The following is a 13,183-nucleotide window of genomic DNA, read 5'->3' on the forward strand; positions in this document are numbered from 1 at the left end:
TGTGAGATTCAGTTTGTATTTGTTTAATTCAAATTGCGTATCAAGAGTTATTCTGAATTGATTGCCATGCTTGTGTGTGAGATTATAGGCCTGTGATTTCTATACAATCTACTGCTAAATTGGAATTCAAATCCGTAATTGTTTGAAACCTCTGATTTGTGAAGCAACTACAATTAATAATCGCCCGCTTGTGAGATTAGGAATTGTAGGGATAACAATTGACTAGGCTAAATTCATCCGCTTGTGTATGGGTTGTCTAGATTTATCAGTTTTACTAGTTTGAATGTTGCCGTGGGTTTAAATCTGATCGCTTGTATTGGGTTAATTCATTGGTAAGGGTTAATTTAGAACGCTTGTGTCTAGTTAACTAAAATTAAGGTGAAACAGGAATTAAATTTCCAATGGTGAATATTCAATGAGAATTAATTATTTTTAGAGAATCGATGATCAAATGAATAATTTCAAGGGTGGAGTCGACTGATATCAAAACTTGTTTTTAAGTATTTTATTTTGTTTTAAATTGTTAGTAGTTATTTTTTAAAATCAAAATCCCTTTTTTTTATTTAATTTCAGTAATTTTAAGAACACAGATAAATTTTACTTTCCTCGTGGGAACGATCCCTACTCTCGCTACTACATGTTTAATTGTTTAATCTGAGTTGGGTTAATTTGGGCGTGACACGACTAAGCGCTACCAAATTTTGGCGCCGTTGCCGGGGAAAGGCGTTTAATTTATTTGTGTTTTGTTTTTTTTTATTTTTGTTATTCCTCCTAGTGCTATTCTGGTTTGTTCGTGCGTCCAGGTGAATCTTCGGAGGAAGAAGAATTTCCATACGACTCAGAGATAGAAAGAATTTTTCTTAGGCAAAGGAGGATTATTGCGGTGTAATACTTCGAGATGTTAAATCAACAAGTATTCTCAAGTTTTATCCAGCAACACAGAGAGCCTTTCTACGCAGCATGGAAGAGATTCAATGATTTAGCAACCATCATCCGGTATTGTGATTTTTCTAACTATTCTCTCCTAACATATTTTCTTGGTGTTTTGGATGCAGTGACAAGAAGATGGGTAATTGATGGAGCTTTCACAGCCGGTATTTCAATTTTTTGCCGAGATGATGAGACCATTAGACACCTGATGGATGATATGGCAGAATTTTACTATTACCAGTATTCACACTTTCAATACCCAGATTTTACAGACCAACCATTCGAGCTTCAACAGGAGGTGGGAAGTTGTGATCAAGGGGTACATCCGCTGGAGGATATAATGAGCAAGCTTGTGGCATCGACTGAGGAAACTATAAAAGATATGAAGAAGTCTAGATGCGACCTTGTGGAGCACATAGAGAATCTCAAGAGGTCAATTCTCCAGGGACATAGCGAACAGGAGGTGAAGCAAGATACTCAAGCAGTGACCAACCCAATTTGGTTTGATGATGATGACTTAGAGAACCAGGATTGGGAGTGCGAATCAATTCCTGCTGAAGATTTAGAGGTGCTTGAGTCTTCTCTTCTTATTGACCCTCAGCCGGAAGATGTACTGGAAGAAATATTGGTTGATGGAAATATGTCAGAAAAGTGTGAGGATGACGCGGTTCAAGAATCTATCGATAGGAGCTCATCGATAGTATTATCATACACACATCCCCAATATCCTGTCCTTCCATCAGTACCTGTTTCAAAGGATTTTGGCTTCCGAGATCCAGTAGAGATATTCTCTTCCCATGTTTACCAGCTTCAGAGTGTTGTTGAGATGACGAGCTTAATCTGTTTACATCTAGCCAAGCTTGAGGGCATATGGAACCAAGACCCATTTGTGGTGTCATATGACACTTACTTTGGGCGTCAGCCGCTCTTTGAGCAGTGCTTCTGAGAGTCAAGCCGACGACTAAAAATCAAGCGCTGGCTGGGAGGCAACCCAGTGTCTTTTTCCTTTATTTCGTTTTTGTTTGTTTTGTTTTTTGTTTTATTTTCTTTGTTTGTCAGAACCTAGCCGCCCCATCTGCAGTCCAAAGTTTCAATAGGAATCTTCCATTATTCAGCCAGATATCGAAGAGGAAAACGTCAACACTTAAACCAGGGGAGTATTGTTTTGTTTTGTTTTTTTTTTCGCTTGCATTTTCATCTTGTGTTTTCATTTGTGTTGTTAGTGCTAGAGCATTGAGGGCAATGCTTTGGTTAAGTGTGGGGGGAGTTTCATTCGTTGTTTGTCATTTTGTTCTGCATTTGTTTTGTTGCGTATTTGCATATAGTTCGTTTCGTATCATTTGTTAATTTGTTAGTATTTGTCGTGTTACATAAGTAGGATGGAAATTGATAGCCTATGAAGAGATTGTGAGAAAATGTTTTTTTTTGTGAAAAAATTTGCTCTTGATTGGATATGAGAAACTTGAGGTTGAGTTGTGAATAATCTTTTGCACACATGTTTGACCAGTGAACTGTAATGATGTATTTGACAAGTTGGTGTCTGTTGGACCATTGCACGGCAATAGGTGTCTGTGAAACTTGTTAGTTTCTTGAACCTTGATGATTTTTTTATGTGACACCTACGATCTTAGGCGTACCTAAAAAAAAAAAATTTTTTTACAACTCCATCCGGGCCTTGATAGGATTGAAATCCTAAAAGATCAAGATCAAGGCTAAGTATGCGGATTAAATGGGGTTGATGCTCCATCCGGGCTATAGAAGAGGGGATTAGAAAGAAAAAATAGAATGATTTTTCGTATCCTAGCCAGTTATAGCTAAGTCAGCGGGTAATTATTGGGGCTATTGCAATACCAGGTGCAAAATCCGGAGGTACATAATTTTATCTCAAGAGAGTTGTGTTGTGTTAAAGGGTTGTTGAGAGGAGGGATTCTTGAGGGTGAAACGTACACTGATATGTCTTAGGTTGGCGAACAGTCTTAAAACTTTTCTTTTGAAGTTGCACTAGCTGGAATAACATGACACACACACACGTTTGCGCTTAACTGAAGGTGTATCATTGAAAATCGAGAGTATTCGTAAGCTTGTTTTTGTGGGAGAAACTTCATTGAGGCTATTATGTCATGATCCATCCTTACTTATGATTGTTTTGTTTTATTTGCATATTGTTTTGCATAACTTTCTCGAGGGCGAGCAAGGAGTAAGTGTGGGGGTATTTGATATTCATGTTTGTGTTGCATATTTTCATATCATTTCATTGTCGTTTTTGCATGCATTCATTTGTTTTAATTAAGTTTTAGTTTGTATTTCATGCATCATGTCTACATTATGCGCTCCCGTGTTTATTGTATAGGACATATCTTTTTGTCGAGGAAAAGATGGAAAAGCTTTTGCGCGAGAATGAATTACGGAGCAGCAATGATCTGAAAATTATATTTAATTTTACCAAAGTCCAAATCCGATCTCCACCATTCCGAATGAAGTTCAAGATGTTTTAAAGCAGCTGTCCAAATTTCAGATCCATCCGACGGTTAGATTGTGAGATATGATTTTTTGAAAATTGTCGCTCGTTGGAGAATAACACATACGAAGCTAAGGCGCGCCCTCCCGATTTATAGGCACGCCCGCGCCGTCCCTGGACATGAAAAGAAGTGAAAATACGAAGCTAAGGTGCGCCCTCCCGATTTGTAGGCGCGCCCGCGCTGCTCTGTGCAAGAAATTGGCCGATTTTTGTAACTTTAAAACACTCGATTGGTCGGACTTTCTTTGACGGGCTTCGAGGACATATAAAAGAGATTTAAAAGACACAATAGAAGGGATCAGAGGGAACGACGCAGACTTGGACGGCCGAAGACAGAGAAAAATCTTCTGGCGGCTTGATTCTTTCTTCCTTGTTCTTAGATTTTAATCTTTTAGTTTTTGTTCTTGGTTGAAGGAAGACGAAACCCTTGATTTTATTTAATTTGTGAGATTCAGTTTGTATTTGTTTAATTCAAATTGCGTATCAAGAGTTATTCTGAATTGATTGCCATGCTTGTGTGTGAGATTATAGGCCTGTGATTTCTATACAATCTACTGCTAAATTGGAATTCAAATTCGTAATTGTTTGAAACCTCTGATTTGTGAAACAACTACAATTAATAATCGTCCGCTTGTGAGATTAGGAATTGTAGGGATAACAATTGACTGGCTCAATTCATCCGCTTGTGTATGGGTTGTCTAGATTTATCAGTTTTACTAGTTTGAATGCTGCCGTGGGTTTAAATTTGATCGCTTGTATTGGGTTAATTCATTGGTAAGGGTTAATTTAGAACGCTTGTGTCTAGTTAACTAAAATTAAGGTGAAACAGAAATTAAATTTCCAATGGTGAATATTCAATGAGAATTAATTATTTTTAGAGAATCAATGATCAAATGAATAATTTTAAGGGTGGAGACTTGTTTTTAAGTATTTTATTTTGTTTTAAATTGTTAGTAGTTATTTTTTAAAATCCAAATCCCTTTTTTTATTTAATTTCAGTGATTTTAAGAACACAGATAAATTTCACTTTTCTCGTGGGAATGATCCCTACTCTCGCTACTACATGTTTAATTGTTTAATATGAGTTGGGTTAATTTGGGCGTGACACGACTAAGCGCTACCAATCATGCTGATAACGTGTTGTGAAAAAGTAAAAATTTAAGGTAAAAAGTAAATACTCTAAAAGTCAAAATATATCAAACTCTACACTTTATAATATTTTTCTCTCAACTCAATTGTATTTTTCATCACAAATGAAGACCTATTTATAGATCTACATTTGAGATTAGTCCAAAAATTAATACATCATCATCTACATCATCACACACTAATTTTCCACATTTTACAACTCAATATTCAACATTCAACATTCAATATTCAATATTCAACATAATAATAATAATAATATAATTTCAACATGAACTATATACCTATTGGTCCGTTTAATTAGGATGCCTGACCATCTAAGATACAAGCCTAATTGTTAAGTTAACTTTATTAATATGTATGTATGTATGTATGTATGTATGTATGTATGTATGTATGTATGTATGTATGCATGTATGTATGTGTTTTGATTCCCGCACCCATGCTCTAAACAACTTTGATTGTCTTGAAATTTTGAATTTTCACAGTAAGATCGTCTCGAAAATGCGAATCTAACGATGTCACATATGATACAAACTCGACATAAATTTTTGGATATTTGAAGACTTGCTTACTATACCAAACTCACATAAATTTTTGGTTTAATCAGATTCTATTGTACATTAATTCATGCATGCACACGTATAATATGGGGTATAACAGAATTTACTTACAGAAATTGTTTGGTCTACTCAAAGTGGTTCAACCAATCTCTCTAGCTATCTATCCTACCTCTCCTATGTGGCTATGTCAATGGGTGCTGAAAATGTGAAGACCCCAATTAACCTTCAATAGTCTTAATGGCCGATTAAATCAAAAATCAAATGCACAATAATTTTGATATGAAAAGGGGCACTTGTAACAACAGAATAAAGGGGAATAATGGCTCTTAAGAAGGGGATACTTGGCCATGAATGCCTATAAATAATGGCAAAAGATGAGTGAAAATCACACCCCAAATCTGCCATTCTCGATCACATTAGCAAACATTTTCAGCCACCATTTTCGACTAAGAAAAAGGCAGCTGGAATTGAAAGATTTCAACAAATTCTTGAAGCAAAATTATGTCCAGATATCAAACATACCTATGATCAGCTTTGTTCCTGTCCATTTTGAAGTCCAGCAACATCAGTTTGAAGCTCTGAATTCTGCTCATTGTCGAGCATCAAGGCTTTCCGGAAAGCTCGAGAACTCGGCATCGTTTCGAATAAAGTTTCTGCCCATTTTCGAAGCCTTTGAACAACATTTCGAGAGAAAGATTTTGTCCATTCTTGAAGCCTTTGAATCTGTCCAAGTGTCGAAGCAAGCACCTGCAGCAACCATCGGAGTTTTAGCAGCAGATCTTAAGCCAAAATTTTGTCCGAAGTCGAGCAAGAAGAAGCGTGGAATTCAACCAAAGAGGCTGTCTTGTTATGCACAAAACCGAGCAGCCTAGCATCTTCTAAGGTCGATCAAATTTTGGTCTTAGTCAAATTCGAGATTTTCTCAAGTTCAAGGCTTTTGAACAACGTTATTCCTACACGATCTTCTTAGAATCAAATAAAATGTTAATAGCCTTTTATACCTATATTTCTTGATATAAGTCTTTACATTTATATTTATTTTTAAGTGAGTTTAAGTTTTATAAAATAAATTACAAATGTTTTTGAAAACTCTATCGGCATAATGTATATTCGTTTCACTTGATATGCTACCTTGATTCGTTGGTTGTTCGATATTAGATAAAGTATTCGAAGCATGTTTGATTTATTTAAAATGCACTGTTAAGATTCGAGTTAGATGTGGCTAAGGAAATTTCCGATGATTTGATTTGATTTGATTTGGACCTGATGCGGTGGGATATAATAACCGTTCATTTGGCCTCGCCCCTTAGAGGAGTAATATATAGGGGACTGATCAGTAAACCATGGAAAAATGAGATGATTTTCAGTGATACATTTGTTTTGTGTTTGTGTTAGATTCAACATGCTTATCCTATTTCGAGATTATGATTATGATATGTGTATGTATATATGTAAATATATCTTTGATGTTTATTATGCTCGATCGGCCCCCATTTGCTGAGTATTTCCCAAAACGCTTACCCCTCTTACTCTCCCTCCCCAGATAAGGATGAAGATGAGTTAGATGACGAGGAACAAAATATGTTCTGGGGCTGGTGAGGATGGATCGGCTCAAGATGAAACATGTCTAATTTCGTTACTTTAAATTTTAGTTCCGCTTTTGAAATGTCGCACATGTGTTTTTTTTTGTAAAAACAGTTATGGTTTATGAAATAGACTATTTTTTGGCAAGATTTGTACTACGAGACTTGTTGTTACAATGTTAAATTGTTAAACAACGTCGATGCCAACTAGGCCCGATTTCGGAGCATGACATTAAATGTTATCAGAGCCGTCAGGTTCCATAATCCGGATGGGAGGAACTTCTTGCTGAAAAAAATTTCAGTTGTCTAGAATTAGCCTTAGTTCAGATAGACCAGATGGGAAAATAGACTAGTGGGGAGAGAAATAATCTGATAAGACAAAATAACTAACTGATAGAATAGATTTTTTGAGACTAATCGGATGCTATAATGAACTTCAGTTTTTTCCTTGAATGTGTTATGATACGTGCAAGTATTCAAATCAAGTTAGCTACAACCCAACACCAGTTAGCGCAAAGAATGCACATGAAGAAGAGCCAATAGAAGTAGACATTCCTAAAATGCAACATACTAAGCTTATCACCAAAATGAGAAATTTTATTTCATAGATCTCCCATACAATATCTTATGTGTTTAGCTATGGGTAAACCAATTAAGGATGATTCTAGTCAAGAGAAACTTGGTTAAAAGAATTTAGGTTTGAACTATCCAACTATCAAAAAATATGGTTCATGATATATTTAGAGAAGAATTCAACTATTAGTGATTAATCTAATAGGAATTTTGGTAGGTAATCCTCATAGACAGAATTAAGAAAAGTCCGGATAAAAGAAACATGCCAAGAGGATGAGTTTTTTTTAGGGAACTTGATAGAACCAAATAAAATAATTAAGTAAATTGGGTTCAACTAGTAGAGATATGCCAATGAGAAAAAGTCTTATGGAGATTAATTTTAAGAAAATTCTTTTTGGGTTTAAATAAGATCCACTACAACAAAAATGATCATTGACAACAGTTGAAAGACAACGCTTTTTACAAAAAGCGTTGTAAAAAAACATAAACACAACGCTTTTAAGTAAAAGCGTTGTGTTTATTTTTTTAATTTACAAAAACAAAACATTTTTTATGTGTTCAACAACGCTTTTTACAAAGAGTTGTAAATGAGCGTTTTTTTGAAACCTACTAGAACGCTTTTGTTTAAAAGCTTAAAGAGAAGAAATAAAACATCTTTATTTACTTTCCAGGTACTTCACCGCGCGATCAATTCAAAATTTTCATCTATCCCATTTCTCGAAACCCTATTTCTCCTCCGATTTCCTTTTCTCATTTTTTTGGGTTGAAGATCTTGCGGCCTATGAGGGTGAAGAGTAAGAGCAGCTGCTTGGAGGCGGGAAGAACCAAATTTTTGAAGAAGTTGAAAGCGACGACGTTGGCTTTGCCGGTCTCGAGCCCAGGAATTCCGGTAGTTCCCGTGGTGGAAGCAGTGTCGTCGCTTATTCTAGCTGGCTTCTGAGTCTCAAGCTACACAATCGGTAAAAGTTGTGCTTCAGTTCCTCTCTGAGTATGCTTAGTGTGGAGGGCCGGGGATTTGGGATGTGTAGTCTTTGGTCCCACTACAGTTCTAAAATTATTTATATTTTATCAATCTGCTTCAGTCAGTATTGTTGTGGATCTGATTATAAAAGAATTAATTGAGAAATTGTGTCATTTTTTTTTTCTTGTTTCTGTTTGTGAAGCCAACCGTTAATGAGACCAACAAGGCTGCTGATAATAGCCTTGCTAGTGTCACAAAATGGGATGATGGACCTTGGAAGGAGGATGGGTTAACCTTGAAGCCTTGTTGGGAGAATCCTGTTTTGCGTTAGTAGAAGATAAATTCAGCTCTATATTTTGTTCTTCTTAATTTTGGATTATCATGTAATGTGTTTGTGTTATGTGTTTTATTGGCAACAGAGGAGACAGATGAATCATGAGGATATGTCACATTCTCATTGACTAATGGCCCTAAATATCATGTCTCTCAGGTAGTACAAAACTGATGTCTCTTTTGCCCTGAAAAACTAAGCATTACCACGTACTAGTGTCTTGCATCCACTATGATGACCCATTTATTATAGCTGTAGAACCATTCAACTTGGCTACATTGGGTCTATGGGCTATGTTAAACTGCCAAACTAGCACGTGGGGCCTAAGTTCAAATTTATAGTTTCTCCTTTGTAAACTATGACTCCAAACTAGTCGATGGAATATTTCACGTAATAATTTTCCTCTATTGAGGCTTTTCATGAAATTCTTGATTGTTGGAAGCATGGACGAATTCTCCCTTTACTCCCTGCGCCAAGGATTGTGCGGACTTGTCAATTCCTACTTGAGCACGGCCTTTGATAAATAATGTTGTAGAAGTATAAGATTGACTGGCATGTGTTCTTTTTTGTTCTGATAGCCTGAGTTGTTTGAATGTATTATCTGATAGAATATTGTGTTATGGAGATTGCTAGAGTTTGGCAACTTTACAGGCTAATATTGTATTAGAGTTCAGAGCTCTATAACTCAATTCTTGCATTTTGAAAATGATTTGCAGTCTGAATGCGTTCAAAAAGTCATGGATTATGTGAATGAGGTTCATACTGTGAGCAGTGTACTAAGGTTGGATTTTGGCAAAACAGTGAGCGATGTTGATCGTAGTTTGCACGAATCTAGCCTGGAACATGCCACAAATATCAGCGACAGCATATTAGAGGGTCTTGATCAGGCTGTACTAAGGTTGAAAACTGAGAGAAAATTCCGATATCGGAAGGTATCATTTACCTCTAATAAGTAGCTGATAAATCTCCCATGTTCCCTTTCATTGAAACCTATGATATGTTGCAGCTGAAAGATGTAGCTGGATCTCTCTTCGAACTGTGGAAATTAATGGACACAAAACATGAAGAGAAGGTCTACTTCTTGAAGATTACTTCGATCCTCAATTTGTCAGAATCTGAAATTGTGAAAGCAGGTGCTCTTACGGTGGAGGTAGTTGAACAGGTATTTAAATAAGATCATTCCTATGGTTTGCACTTAGCCCTTCTAAGTGAATATAGTTTGGGAAATCTAATGCTATCACGGGCAGGCATCGGCAGAGGTTGGGAGACTCGGTAAGCTGAAAGCTAGCAGGCTGAAGGAACTTGTCCTGAAGAAGAGTTCAGAACTTGATGATATTTGTCGTAAAATTCATATTCAACCTGATGAAAGTAGCGCTGATGATAAAACTAATGCGTTGATAGACTCAGGTAGATGACGATGTCCTCGAGAAGAGCTCTATGTATGTTATTTTTTGCTAGGTACTGATTGGAATCCATATCTTTTGCAGGTTTGGTGGATCCGAGTGAAATATTAACTAACATAGAAACCCAAATATGTAATGCCAAAGATGAAGCTTTAATTCAGTAATGAAATAATGGAAAAGATTGACCGATGGCTTTCTGCTGGTGATGAAGAAAATTGGCTCGAAGATTATATTCGAGTAAGCTAAAAAATAATGGTTTTGATCTAAAAAATGTGGTTTGGTGAGAATAGGATGAAGAAAATGTTTCTCACATATCTTATGTGCTTATTTGTAATTATGGTTTGATTTATTAGGATGAGAATCGGTACAGTGCTGGGAGAGGTGCACACATAATAATAAATCTAAAACGTGCAGAGCGAGCAATAACTATGATAAGTAAAATATCAGGTACTTCATTAGAGACTATATGACTTTTTGTTTCTTGATTAAGTTGGTTATGTATCTGGAGGTAACGTGGTGATTTTCAGCCATGGTTGGAAACTTGATTAGACATATGCTGGCATGGGGGGATGAGAAACATAAATAGTTTCGCTATGATGGGGTTGGTTTTCCTAAATATTTCATGTGAACTTTCAAATTTTTTTCTTCTCTATGATTGGAGTAGTTGGCTCTTTTGTTTTTGTATCATTTGCCTTCAGGTTCGTTTGGTATCAAAACTGGAGGATTACAAACTGACTAGAATACAGAAGGAAGAGGAGAAAAAGCGTTCCAGGGTAAACAAATTAATGTGATCTGAGTAAAGTTTCTTGGTGTTGTATATTTATGCGTCAATTAGATGTTTATCTACTAAGATGTCCTTTTACAACAACTGATATTACAATTACTTACCATATACAATGGCACAAAATATGGGACCATACTAATTGTGAGTAGTGCGTTACATCATATAATCATTGTAAAAATAACCATGATTATCCTGTGCCCCATTGATACGAAATTTTCTGTTCAGGATCATAAAAAACTCCAAAATATGCTACTTACTGAGAAAGAGGCGATATATGGTTCTAAGCCTAGTCCTAGAAGAAGCAACAGCTTTAGGACTACAAATGGGTACCAAGCATATGGAAATGGATCTGTGAGCCCTTCACCCTATCGGAACTCTGTTGGCTATGCAACTCCGGAGGTCCATACTCCACGCTCTTATTTTGGTCGACAAAAAAAGGATATTTCAAGGAAATGAGAAGAATTTCCACTGCTCCTATAAACTTTGTGGCGATCCCCAAAGAAGATACAATGTCATTTTCATCTGTTTACGGTTCAGAGCCAGAGTTCCCCCAGAGCTAAAAGTATAATTGAAGCGGTATGTTTTTCCTTTCAATACTTTATTTTCCTCTACTCCACTATTGATGTTTCTGCTCAAAGATAAGAATTTAGATCTCAGCTTTGAGATTGAATTGTGTATCCAGATGCTGTTGAACATTATCATTGCAAAGAAGCTAAAGAACCTGTTTTGAACCACTCACGGTTTTGTTAAAAAGAAAAAAGAATTGTTTCAACTTTGCACACACTGCCAACACCCTGGTTTGTGAAGTTTCCGCAAATTCGATTCAAGGGTCCCAGTTTTCCTTAACTTTCTCTATTTTATATAAATAGTTTTATGCTTCAAGTTATTTTGCCACCCACTTTTGATTTATTTCAGATTTTTAACACCCCACTTTTGCAAAAACACGCATCTTTTGATTAATATGGGCAATTCTATGTTGAAAGGACCAGCTAAAGGTTGTGGATATAGGTGGATTTATGCTGTACCAGCTTCTTCCACATGTTTTAGCAGTAGGCAGTGGCAACTGACATTTAGAAATCCTGCTACTCAACGATGGATTGAGGCTACATGCTAGTTTTTTTTCCTAGTGTTCATTAATTTAGAATTCGATTATTTTATATTTTAATGATTTATAATATTGGAAGACTCTATATTAAATTTTATTTTACAAATTTTTGAATTTTGAGTAATTTATAATATTGAAAATTTGTCAATTAATTTTTTTTGTTTTTTATTTGAACAAAAAGTTACCAGAAAAGACAACGCTTTTTTAAGCGTTGTCTTTTCCAGATACAACGACGCTTAAAAAACGTTGTCTTTTCCAGAAACGACAACGCTTTTTATAAGCGTTGTCTTTTTTTAGATAAAGTTTTGTCTTTTCTAGAAACGACAACGCTTTTTTCGCATTGTCTTTGAGCGTTGTCTTTTACAACACTGACTACGACAATGCTTTTTCGAGGACATTAAAAACGCGGAAAAAGCGTTGTCTTTAGCCGTTTTTTTTGTAGTGATCGGATAAAAAATAGTTTATTAGTCTTTATAAAAATGTGTATTCATCTTTATGAAGTTATTTTTTCCCTCTCAATTAACCTATTAAATTGATTTATCTTTTCATCTTGCCCAAAGGTTTAGACATTTTATATGTCTATACCATATTTTGTATACACTTTTCTTTTCATTTTTTTCGCCTTCGATTATACATTTTGAGTGAGACTTCTATTTTGCCAGATCATTATTCATCTTAATCCAATAAGTCAGTTTGACAATATCATTATTTTTAGTTTTCTTGTTCAGTTATTCTATTCACATACATACCACAGTCTACATAAACTATTTCGGTTTTACCTCTGATGTTCATATCAAAAAATTTTGCTACTTTTTTACTTTCATTTTTTTTAGAATATATCTCTTTTGGTTGTTCTTATTTTACCCAACTATGTTATCCAGTCAATATTCTTATTATTCTATGACGGAAAATCTATTCAATTCTCATCCATCATTTTCACTTCTGAAAACTATGATTCGAAAGTTTAGACTAAAATTCATTAATATTTTAAGTGGAGATTAGGAAATGAGGCTACATAATAGAATTATAGTTGCATGTAAATTCAAAATTTACAAAATAGGTAAATCATGATCTTATTTAGTTTAAGTTAAGATCATAGTTTTCGAATACAAGAAGTACCTATAAGGACGAATGCTAGTCCAATTAGGCAAAGAGCTCGATCGAGATTATGATTCAACAAATATTAAGTTTCAACCTCGTATCAATCTCAAATCAAGATTTGATATATTACAAAATTTGGAATATTTTCCAACAAGAGATGGATTCCATGTTCAATCTTTGTTTTA

The 13,183-nt window shown here is 35.4% G+C and overlaps 1 pseudogene; it reads left to right on the top strand.

Moving 5' to 3' along the window:
• The first annotated feature begins 8,094 nt into the window (after window positions 1-8,094).
• LOC140890155 (65-kDa microtubule-associated protein 6-like) lies at window positions 8,095-12,018 on the top strand (annotated as a pseudogene).
• The last annotated feature ends 1,165 nt before the right edge of the window (window positions 12,019-13,183 follow it).

Source organism: Henckelia pumila, chromosome 3, assembly GCF_033568475.1.
Source record: "Henckelia pumila isolate YLH828 chromosome 3, ASM3356847v2, whole genome shotgun sequence".
NCBI lineage: Eukaryota > Viridiplantae > Streptophyta > Magnoliopsida > Lamiales > Gesneriaceae > Henckelia > Henckelia pumila.